Here is a 12,465-nt window from a genome sequence, read left to right on the forward strand (position 1 = left end):
AGAATGGATGCTTCCATCCAAGACTTTGACCTGAGCAAGGAAGTGCCTCAAAGGGGCAAGAACACTCCGAGTTAACTGAGGCAGCGGGAGTGTATCCAGGTCCAGGGCTGCCCACAGTGGTGGTCCATGTCCAGCAGCAGTGAGGGTTGTTCTTAGCCGGGTCCGGCTGGAGTTCTGCTCATTCAGTCTCGCCTGGTTCCAGGTGTCCCCATGATTTTGTGAGCTACCCTGTACCCTTTCAATACATGTATTTTCTGCTTCAATGGGCTTGATTTCTATTGTGTGAAATCAAGATTCCTGATTGGTACCAAGGGTTGATATTGGATTAAATGAGATAAACCCTGTAGTGACTTTAGAGTTCCATCCAACACAGAAGAAATAACCAATGAATGTTAGTAATGTTGATGGAGAAGAGGAAGAAGGGAGGCAGGAAGAAGGGGAGAAGGAGGAGAAAACAGGTAGGATGGTTAGAGGGACAACATTGCTTTCAATAGAGGTCAAGAAGAGTCCTCCAAGGACATGCCGTCAAAGTTCTGAAAAATGGAAAGGAGCCCAACATGTGAAGATCACGTTATTAGCTGGAGGGAACAGTATGTGAATGAACTCTAAGGAAGTGACGAGACTAGTATATTCCAGGAATTGTTAGAAGGTCATTGGGTTGGGATCAAGGTGACTGAGGGAGTCTAGGCATGAGTTGCAGCTTGGAGTAATGACTGGGAATTGAACCCACAACCTTTTGGTGTGTGGGAATGACATTCCAACTAACTGAAGACCCAGACAGGGTGTGAATTATATTTCAATAAAATGGACATATGTGAAGAGAGAACTATAGATATTAACTAAAGAAAAAATGCAGTGTTAGTTATTTCATAAGTAATAATGGTAGAATGTCTCCCCCCCCAAGTTAATAACTAATCATGTGTTAGGTCTCTAATTCATTTTTTTAAATAGTTTTTAAAAAAATACATATTTTTATTTATTTCAGAGAGGAAGGCAAAGGGAGAGAGAGATAGAAACATCAATGATGAGAGAGAGTCATTGATTGGCTGCCTACTGCAAGCCCTCTACTGAGGATCAAGCCTGCAACCTGGGCATGTGCCCTTGACTGGAATCGAATATGGGACCTTTCAGTCCACAGGCTGATGCTCTAGTCACTGAGCCAAACCAGCTAGGGAGGTCGCTAATTCTTTATACTAATTCATGACAATTCTTGTTTTTGAAGAGGAAGTTTTAAAATTCTCAGTTTCAAAGACAAATATGTAAATCTTTATCTTGATGGTCCGGTTTTCTGAGACCATATTTGTGTGGGAAGTGGACGGTGCCCTTTGATTATGAGGAACTGGAAGCCGCCTCATAGCTCAAAACAGAAGAGGACAAATGAGACTCTTAAAGTCTAATTTCTCTCCCACTTGAGAATCAAAAATGTTATCATTTAGGAGAGCAAGTCAATGTGTTTTATTAATCTTGGCTCTCGCCTAGTGTGATGACTTCCAAGCGCTCCTTTCTCCCAGGGCCCTGCTGTCTTTGGTGTTAGTGCTGGGGCCAGACCTAGAGGCCCCTCTGAGGCCAGTGCAGGGAGACCAGAGGGAGACTCTCTGACAGAGTCAGCATCAACATCCTTCGCTAATCACGAGGACAGGATAATCTGCAGTTGGCTATGAGCAACTTGACATTAGGGATGGGTCCCAGCCCACCGTATAGCCTTAGGACCCAGCACAGTGCCTGACACATGGTAAGCTCTCAATATTATTTTCTTGAATGTTATATGTTAGCTAGGATACAATGAGGGAGACACACAGACATAGACCCTTGCAGAAATAGTAGGGAGATATTGACAAAATCATCATGTGCAGATGTAGCTATAAACTGTACAAGGTTTAAGGGAGAAATATGCAGGGGCCTGTGGAATTATTGATGACCGTGTGGCCACATGAATCCCTGTGAACTTGACCTTTGGGACAATGTAGGTCTCTGCAAGGGAATGTGTTTAGACAGAGGGGGAAGTTCACCTCAGCAGTCACCAGGACTCAGATGGGCAGGAGGGAGTTGCTGAGAGGAACACTGCTTTATCCCAGGCTGCCTCCTTGTTGAAGGAGGGAAGGCCAAATGGACAAGGCCTTCTTGGGAACGATCTTGCAGGTGGACATTGGTGTTCTGTGCTACCAACTAGGGACCAAAGGCAGTCAAGAAGCAGGAGAGCAATTGATACTTGAGGAGGGGACTCTGTGCTGCCCCCGTGTGGTGAAAGCAGAGCATGCGCCTTCCCGTGGCCTTTGGGGTTTGTGTTTAGGTCTATACCAGTCCTTTCCCAATGCTTATTACCGTTGTTTTGATAAGTGCTGGTTGTAAGGAACTCTGACCCCATAGCCATCAGCCTACTGAATATGCCTCTGCTCAGAAGCTCCCTGAGGTGTAAATTATTGTTTATTAATGCATCAATGAACAATGTTTGCCTAACACCTGGAAGTTTAACTTGGATGGAAAATCCTTGGGGAGTCAAACCAGAACCACAGACCCTAGATCTCCGGGCGTGGGAGGAGCTACTTGACTATGTGGTGGACGGAGTTCAGGGCTCGAGTCCATGCTGCCAGGCTCCCATCAGTGCCATTACTTTCAGCTGAGGGAGATTCATGGCCTTCCTCCAGTCCGTGCCTCTGCAATGGGTCTTTGCTTCGCCCTTTAAGCAGCGGTTCTCAACCTGTGGGTCGCGACCATCGGAAAACGCATCTAGCATATCAGATATTTACATTATGATTCATAACAGTAGCAAAATTACAGTTATGAAGTAGCAATGAAAATAATTTTATGGTTGGGGGTCACCACAATATGAGGAACTGTATTAAAGGGTCGCAGCATTAGGAAGGTTGAGAACCACTGCTTTAAGGGGTAGAATCTTTTTTCCTACCCCATGAATATGGGCTAGCCTTTGACCTGCTCCAGTCAACAGCACATGGGAAGAGTGATGTTGTGTGAATGCCAAGGCTACGACTCAAGAGTTTTATATACTCTGGTTTCACTATGAACTCTGCTTCTAACCTATGGATGGGCCAGAGCCAACCTGCTGGACCACAGCCAGACGACATGCAGAAACTGATGCCTAGAAACATCCAGAAACATCAACCTGCCGTTGATGGCAAAAGCAGAAGGAGCGTAGCCAAGGGGAGAAAGCAATGCGTAGCTGAGCCTGGCTTACATTTCCAGGAGTTCCTGTAACTCTGCAATGACTGAAACATTAGCGATGTGATCATGGGCACGTCGCTGCATGTCCCTGTCCCTGTTCCCTCAGCTGTAATAATGGGATCGCAGAGCTTGTGAAGCTCTTGGCTCAGGGCCTTGTGCATGTGTGTGGTAATGGGCACCAGTCATTATTCTGAAGGACCGATTTGTGGTAAGGGTGGGTCTGCAACTCCTTTGCAAGGTGTGGTGACCAGTGACAGCGGGGAGAGTTTCAGCCTCCCACTGTGTGCCTCTGTGAGAAAGACGAGCTATGGGCAGGCGGGTGGATGTCAGGCCTTTCCTCCCAGCTCTAGGAAATAGGAAGACAGGGGCAGGTCTTAGCTCTGGAGGGGAGTCTGCCCCAGTTCCTGGAGGTGGGGGCCCCTAGGGCAGCGAGGTGGGGGTGAGAGTGGGGATGTGCCAGGTCCAGGCTGTTGGTTGGCTCTTGCAGCCCAGACATGCTCTCACTTGCTGTACAGAAGCTGAGCTTTCAGCATCAAGCGAAACAATCGTTTATTTGCTGGAGTTGGGGGCACATGGAGAATGTCGTGAGCACTGACTGTCTTTGCTGGAGCAGGCGATAAGTGTGAAGTAGAGCCAGAGTTTGGAGGAAGAAGAGGGTGCTGGCTCAAAATGTGCATGTTGGTGGCGTGTCCAGTTTTTGCTTCCAGTCTTGTTGGACTCGCGTGATCTCTACTACAGAGATGGGAATACCAGTCCCCACTTGCATGGAGACAGCAGGGATTAAAAAAAAACCCTTTAAAACGTTTGTAAAGAGCCTCTGAGCACCTTTGTGGCAGGAGGTGGTATCTTCACCACAATGTCTGATGGCCCCGGGAGCTCCCGGCTTTACTCAGCTGTGTGTCTGCATCCTGACCTGACAAACAATGTCATCCTTATCTTTAGAGGAAGAAGGATGCTCTCCAGCTTTGCTTCGCTTCCTCATGCCTTGGTTCTGTAGCCCCAAGGACCCATTTCTGCACACAATTAGTCATTTTCCAAGCCCTTGAATTATTTTCAGGGAGCCACTGAACTGACTCGTCTGCTTCTCCAGAAGGTGGGTCAGGTTTGTTTGTGAACACAAGTGTGTGTGAGCATCAATACAGTGGGGAATTGAAGTTTGGGGGTTCAGAGCTTTTAATATAAACATCTTGTCATTAAAAGAGACTATAAATGCTCCCAGAGGAAAAACAAAGCGTGGCTTATCCTCTCTATAGTCCCTAGCATGGTCCTGGGCTTACAGTACGAGCTCTGTAAATCCATTTTGACAGAAAATAGATGGGCTGTAGCCTCTCTAGGGCTGGAATGCACACGGTTCCTAGAGGACTTTAGGCAATGCACAGAAAAGGTCAGTTTCACTTGTCTACTGCATGGCCTCTTCTAGGCAAGGTATTTATCTCAGGATGGCATCTTTCCCCTTGGCTGACATCACTAAAGAGCAGTTTACAGATACTCTAAAACAATGCGGCTTCACTTAGCTGAAGGTCATGAACCTGAGAAGGCGGACTATCCAGATGCAGCTAAGACACAGGAAGTAAGCAGCAAAAGACCTTTGGAGCAGCTGGAAGGCTTAAGAAAACTCTCGAATTAAATGTCCTCATATCAGCCCTGGCCGGTGTGGTTCAGTGGGTTGGGCATCATTCCGTGCACTGAAGGGTTTCAGGTTCTATTCTCAGACAGGGCACATCTCCAGTGTGGGGTTCAGATTGCTTCTGAAAAGGTTGCAGAGAGCCCATGATTGGAGGAAATGAACCAAGTTCATCTTAGCTTGTCGTTTTTTAAAAAAAGTAACACTAGTACTTCTGGGTGTTGAAATTTGAGTTTCATTTATTTTTTATGAATGCTTATCTATATTTTTGAATATGTATAATAAGCACATTTTATTTTCAAATGGAAACAGTTCTATACATTTTTTCTTTGTTTGAAAATAAAGGAAGACATGTTTGTTGTCTGAGACATTCCTTTTCAGTGGTCGGCAAACTCCGGCTCGGCAAACTGCGGCTCTTTGGCCCCTTCAGTGTGGCTCTTCCACAAAATACCGGCTCTTCCACAAAATACTGATTTCTGTGCATGGGCCATGAAGTTTCAATCGCACTGTACGTGCGCGCCCGCACGTGGTATTTTGTGGAAGAGCCACACTCAAGGGGCCAAAGAGCCGCAGTTTGCTGACCACGGCTTTAGGTGATTCAGAGCTTCTGAAAATGGCATGTGAATCTTCCTGAAGCACCGTGCATCAAGCATAATGAGGGGATCGCACAGTTATCAAGGCTTTATTTAGATTGCCAGAGGACGATGGTTCTCTTCAACGTGTGCTATTTTGGACTGTCCATAGGAATGTTCTGTTTTAATATCAAGAAGGACCCTGGAAAGGGCCAATGTCACAGACTCATCCGGTCTTTTCCCTTTCATGCCAGTATGAGATCTGTGTTATTCTGCAAAGAGTGTTCTCCCCGCTTGGTGGAAGCTGTTGGGTTCTAGGAATTCATGGGAGGTCTCCGGGTCCCAAACCCTTAAAGGAGAACCATAACCAAACATTCCTTTAACTTCTCCTGACAGCTGGGACAGCTCCAGTTCCTCGATCCCTGAAGACTGGCCAGGCTGGTCATATCCTGCCCAAATGACGGGAAGAATGGGAACTGGGTGAGCTGAGGGAATGGGGGGAATGCCTTTGTGTGTTCTGTCGTCTTTGGCATTTGTTGTAGACACATCCCAAAGAGCCAGGCAAGAAGGAGACAGTTATCTGGGGACAGTAGTGTTTCTAACCTCATGCATGAGCACAACTTACTTGAGTCAATTTTTCCTTTCTTCCTACTCTATCATACATTCTAGGATCCATTGAAAGTAAGCAAATACAACATGATATAATTAAGTGCTATGATTGGGGAATGATAAAGGGCTATGGGAGCATCTAGGAGGGAAACCTAATCCAGACCAGTAGTGATCAGGGCCCTTCCCTGGGGAGCAGATGGCTTGGATGAGGCATGAGAAGGAGCAAGAGTTGGCCAGGTAAAGGAGGGTGGGAGAAAGCTGACAGTAATAAACGCAGGGAACTGAGAGTGGTTAGGTAGGATCCAGCTTGTGCCATAAGACAATGTCCTAAGCAGAGGATGAGAGATGAGGAGGGGCCAGCTCATGAAGCACCTTTTATACTATGTTCAAGAATTTGGATTTTCCCAAGGCTGGTAGGGAACTGGAAAGCATGCCATCAGACTTGCGTTTTAGAATGTTCATTCTGATTGCAGGAGGACATGAGACTGGAAGAGGCGGGGAGGTCCTTAGGGGGCTGGTAATAGGTTGGGAGAGTGATGGTGTGACCTAGACTTGCAGATGGAGGCTCAAGTCATCCCCCCCCTAAAAAAGAGCCAACCTTAAATTATTTGGTTCTTTCTCTCAAGTAATTGCAACTAATTCAAATAGATCAGATTTATTTTTCAAGAAGGAGTGGTTCAGAAAAACATAGACAGTAATCAAGGGGTCTTTTCTAGATACCACAGGGCAGCCCGGTGATGGTTGAGCAGCTCTAGGTCTCGGGTTGGTAGTAGATGCAAGAGAATTGTGACATTTATGTACAAAAAGCTGACAGGAAACAGCTGCTCATTTCCTATTGTCTCTACTCATGTGAAGGGGTCCCTGCTTACAAGACAGTGGTTGCTCTGAGGTGACCCAGAGTGAGACCCTGCAATCCATTAGGCCTCAAGCATTGCTTCTAGGCTGAGTAATTAAATGTTGAGTACACAGGTGGGAACCTTCAGAGTCATGAGATAAGGACAATACAAATTTATTTATAAGAGTCATTAATTCAGAGTAGTTTTCTTTGTGGATTTTCTCAATCCAACAGTTATACAAATTTGTTTCTAAGGGTAATAAGTTCAGTGTAGTTTTCTTTGTGGATTTTCTCAGCCCAACAAAGTTAAAAGTGTAATTATCAGTAGGTGGGCCTCTGAGGAGTATTTTGTCATTAAAAATATCCTCATGATAAGAACCACTGTTTTGAAGGGACGGATGAGACATAGTTTCAGTCCCAATAGGTCCCTTGGCCCTGATTGATTAGATTTGGGTCCAACCCAGACAGGTGGTTTTAAGTGGAGTTCCATGAACAGCAGGAACACGGTGCGTGGACAGAGCCCAGGTTCCAGTGTCTTAGTCTGTTGGTTCTTCCTGCCTCTCCTTTCTATTTTAGCACCGGCAGGTCCTTTTCTTGCAAAGTGCATGCATTCCTCACAGATAGCATATGTGACTTAGCCTAATTAGGACTTCAGCTAGAGTTGCAGACATCCGGATACAATTTCACGGCAAGCCTGTGAAATCTCCTGATTTGATTTGATGATGATATTAACAACCGTAACTAATGCAAAAACACTGTGAGTAACAAGAAGCTTGATGTTCAGGGAGCCTTTGAACATAAGCTTTTGACAGGCCTGCCCAGTCAGTCCTGCAGAGGCTGAACATACAGAGTAAGTGCAGAAGGAGCCACCCACGTGCAGGGAAGCAAGACAAGGGGGCGAGGAGGGGAGGAGAAAGCAAGTGTAGCTCTGTCTGGAAGCGAAACAGCAGGACTTTGCACCCCAAGGCCGTGCCTCTCAATTGTAGATGACTGTTAGGATCACCTTGGGGACTTTTCTTTTTATTTTTTAAATCCTCACCTAAGTACATGCTTAGAGAGAGGAGGGAGGGAGGGAGGGAGGGAGGGAGAGAGAGAGAGAGAGAGAGATATCAAACATTGATCAGTTGCCCTCCATATGCTCCCCGACTAGGGGTCAAACCCATAACCCAGGTATGTGCCCTGACCAGGAATCGAACTGGCAACCTTTCGGCGCACAGGATGATGCTCAACCAACTGAGCCACTCCGACTGGGCACCTTGGGAACTTTTAAAATACAGAGCCCAGGTCCCATCTAGGCCAGGCCCAATCAAACTCTTTGGACTGGGGAGTGAGCATCTGATTTTTTAATGCTCCCAGTGCAGTCCCCTTAATAGGCAGTAGAGTCCTTGCCAGGCTTGTTAAGACACAGATGAAGGGGCCCCACTCATAGAATATTTGTCTCAGTAGGTCTGGGTGATGCCTGAGAGCTTGCATTTCTAACACGATCCTTGGTGATGCTGTTGCTGCTGCTGTTCTGAAGACGACACTGAGCTCCATCGCTGCTCTAAGCTCTTAGGACATTGGTGCCAGAGAGGGTGTAGCCTAAAACCCCATCCTGTGAGGGCCTCACGTCTTTTCTTTCCCTAAAAGTGAGGACCAGAAGAAGGTGCCCATGAGCTCTCCTGGCACTCCTTTGAGAAATGTGGGGTTTGGGAACCTGGAGAACATAATCTTGGTCCTGTGCTGCCTCTGGCAGTTCATGTGACCTTTGACTTCTTAATCTGTAAAATGAGGGGGTTGAACAGCTAGCATTTGATCAATGCCCATCCCAGGTCTAGTTAGTAAAGATCTTTACTTCCTTGTTCCTTGAGGAATGGAGGGTGGAGTTTGCTTTCCCTCATATCACGGCCTGCAAGCTGAGCTCTAGTTTTTCTTTTTCTTGCCTCTGCCTTCAGTTCCTCCTTCCTCTGGGGCTGCGACCTTCTAAACAGCCCACCCTAGGACGCAGCTCAACTCACAAACCTGTGTGGCCTCCATCAGCTTCAGAGAAGCTCCTGTGTCTAATCCTGGCATGGGAGGCTCTCCAATTCCAGACTCATCTGCCCTCTTCCCAGCCTCCTGGAGTTACTAAGCTGCTGAGACCTTACCAACGATGTAACCTCACTCTTTGACTCCTATGGAGTGGTCTGCTTCAGAGAGCTTGCCTTTCCCTGTGGGTCAAGTTCACTCATCCCGGCGCCTTTGCCTCCATCATGCCTTGCCTGGCACACCTTCTCTTCACACCCAAGTTCCTGGAAGTATCATGGATTGCCAAGGCTGTTATGATGACAAGCGCAGCCTTCCATGCCCCAGGCTCCCTCTGCCAGGCTGAGCTGCTTGCTCTCTCCTTGTCATGGCCCTGGGCTCTGTGACTTTTAGGAGTCTTTATTTCATTTTTCTCTCGCGTGTGGGTTTGCTATAGGGTAGAGGTTTGTACCAGTTTTCTCTGAAGTCTGAGTGTCCAGCACAGGGCACTCACCCAAGAAACAGTTGCTGAGTAGAATCTGCAAGGTCTGGTGAGCATTCTCTGTCCAAGCTCCCAGCCTGGATGCTGATGTATCTCCCACAGGCGTCACTGGGATGAACTCTCCTAAGAAGGCTAATATTTTTGGCTCATTTAGCCTCATACAATCAATATTTTTGAAACCCATCAAACCTTGGAAAGTACAGTGTCGAAATTCGGTGATTTAATTCGACGTCATAGGCTAATAAAATGCATTCTGGTGACACATAGTTTATCTTTGGGAGAGGCGGCTGGATGAGGGTATGGAGTGGGGCGAGAGACGATTTATGCCAGAAGCCTAGATGTCCATAAGGTTGTATTTTATACATTCGAAGAGGAAATAAGGACAACGCTTCACACGTTTCATGCTGTGTGTTTTCCTGTGTCTGAGCCAGAATTGTGCTGGAAGAAGTTCTCTTTGCTTTAACATTAAGCCAAAGGTTCCTGAAACCAGATGCTGGATTTCTGTTATTTTTAGGGGCTTTCAAGGGGTCTGAGGGTAGCAGGCATATGTCTCAGCTACCAGGGCTGTTCTGAGGGCTACCTCCGTCCTATAGGAGGCCACCCACACTCCCAGTTAGTCCAGACCCCTGCACATTGGGGTTGGCATTTTGAACACCTCCATCACTACCAAAGGGAACATCAGTGAGATACTTGTTCCCGTCTACTGCATGCATCTTCGTTATCAAGATGAAACCTGGGTACCCGGATGTGAGAGCATGCGTGCATGCCCCTCACATCCATTCCTCTTGCCTCCTTACAAAGCCTACTCTATACCCCAGTCAAACCAACTGTTCCCCAAGGGAATCAGTTTGCAGGATAGGAGAGAATCTCTGTGCTTTCCAGGGGTGCCCGCCTTGGAAAGAGAAGTGGGAACAGGTGAGGGGGACAGGTAGGGAGATGAAAGACATCATGTGGAGGTCAGTGGACCTGCAGGTGGGGAAAGAATGAAGCACTACGCTGCAGTGAGGACACAGGCAGGCGAGAGGCCGAGAGCTGCGAGATGCCAGCATTCCTGTGTTCCATCATTAAAGAGAAAATTTTCCATTTGAAATAAAATTAGCCAGGACATGAACCTCTTTTGGTCCTGCGAGTATTCCCTCCTTCACGATGGTCAAGGAAATTCCACATGGTCCCTCTGAGGACCGAGGGCTGAATGAGACAGAAAAAGGAGTTTTTGATTTATTTTTCAAACAAGTAGCTTAACTTTCGTAATTATTCAGGTCTGCTCCACGAAGGCAGCTCTACGTGGGTTTTATTTCCTTTTATGACACAAACCTAAAACCTATTTCCAACCTCTGCTCCAGCGGGGACCCTGAAAACTGGAACTTGTAAATAATCTTGTGGGAGTCCAATCAGCTCCAATGTGGGCTGTGTGTGATTTCAGCCCCGAGCACAACTATGGAAGAACAAGCTGTTTCCTCCCGTAATAGATGAGGCAAGAGGGTTTATATTTGAGCAAGAGGGATCCCTGTAAGACATTTGGAATTCAAATTCAACTCGTTTTACAAAATAGGGTCCAGAACACCCAATTAGGAACTCAGGGCACTGCAGACTAGCCAATTCCACCTTTTGGGTGCAAGATTTATCACAAAGAGGCAGTCCCATGTCCTACTTCTTTCTTCTTTAGTTCTCTACTGGTTTCACCCCCAACCACTTTCATGCATATGCACTGTTATTTTTTGAATTTTCAATATTAGATATTATCTATTGACTTCCTACTAATGAAGATAGCGAATTACTGTCTCGCCATGAGATTTCCCCTCTACTTTATCTCTCAGTAGTTAAATGTTTTTTGTTAGCTCAATAGCCAGTGCTCTCCTTATTGTAAATATGTATAATCCAACTGACAAGTCACACATGCACACACACGTGTGTACAGATTCCATCATTTTGAAATCTCCTTCACTGTTTCAGCGATTCCCTCTTCCCGGCTTCTGTATTGGAAGTTCTAACTGCCATGTCTTGCTGTTTGCTAATTGTTTTGTCTGGGTGAGGAACGTTCTCCTGTCACTTTCTAATAAAGGGTGTGGGGTAAATGTACCGTTGGAAACATGTGTGACTGAAAATAGTATATTTTAACCATGACAGTAAAGGCTACTCCTCTTAAACCATCTACCTGGGCCTCACTTTTTCCTTCTGCATAAAATTTGCCAAGGCTTCATTTTGTCAGAAAACATGGATTTCTTGGCAAATATAAGTGCTGAAACTTAAAAAGCACAGGCAAAATTTGCAACAATTTAGGATCGTGGTTCCTTCTGAGGATGGGGGGAAGGTCGGAGGGAGAGAGGAGTGTGCTTTGGGCCAGAAGCAGACAGATTGGGTTCTACAGAAATTCCGTGGCTTCCTCCGGTCATCTCTTTACTCCAGAAGAGCTATTTTTTTAATTTTTTTTTTTTTTATTTATTGTAGAATATGTCTTGAGTTCCTTCAAAACTTGTAAGGATTGGTCACTGATGTGCTTTCCCAGGAGAGGCATTGCCTATTTATGTATGTATTTATTGCCAATCTTGGCTCCCATGCAGTAATTGAAGCTATCAAAGCCCAGATCTGGACTCTTAGGCCTCCAGCTCTAGATCGCATGGGTAATGCTCCAGTGCCTGGGACAGTGATGGCGAACCTCTGACATGCGAACTCATTTTTTTGGTTGATTTTTCTTTGTTAAATGGCATTTAAATATATAAAATAAATATCAAAAATATGTCTTTGTTTTACTATGGTTGCAAATATCAAAAAATTTCTATATGTGACACAGCACCAGAGTTAAGTTAGGGTTTTTCAAAATGTTGACACACCGAGCTCAAAAGGTTCTCCATCACTGGTCTGGGATGTGTCTGGTGCAAAATTGCAAAGTCTCAGGTTCCAGTTCCCTCGTTTCCCAGAAACAAAAATGACCTAATGCAAGACCTAGGGCTTTGGAGTCAGAGAGTTTGGGGTTCAACTACCAACTGAACTACTTCCTGAGTTGTCATTGGGACAATGAACTTCTCAGATTCTGATTTAACTCAACGATACAATAGGCACAATAATATCTAGCCCGGAGGGGTGTTCTGAGAATGAGAGCTAGATAGATGGTGCTCAACTGTAGCTATGAGGAAGAGTCATAGCTAGTTCTGATATCTGG

The sequence above is a fragment of the Myotis myotis genome, unplaced genomic scaffold (genome assembly GCF_014108235.1).
Source record: "Myotis myotis isolate mMyoMyo1 unplaced genomic scaffold, mMyoMyo1.p scaffold_m19_p_15, whole genome shotgun sequence".
Taxonomy (NCBI): domain Eukaryota; kingdom Metazoa; phylum Chordata; class Mammalia; order Chiroptera; family Vespertilionidae; genus Myotis; species Myotis myotis.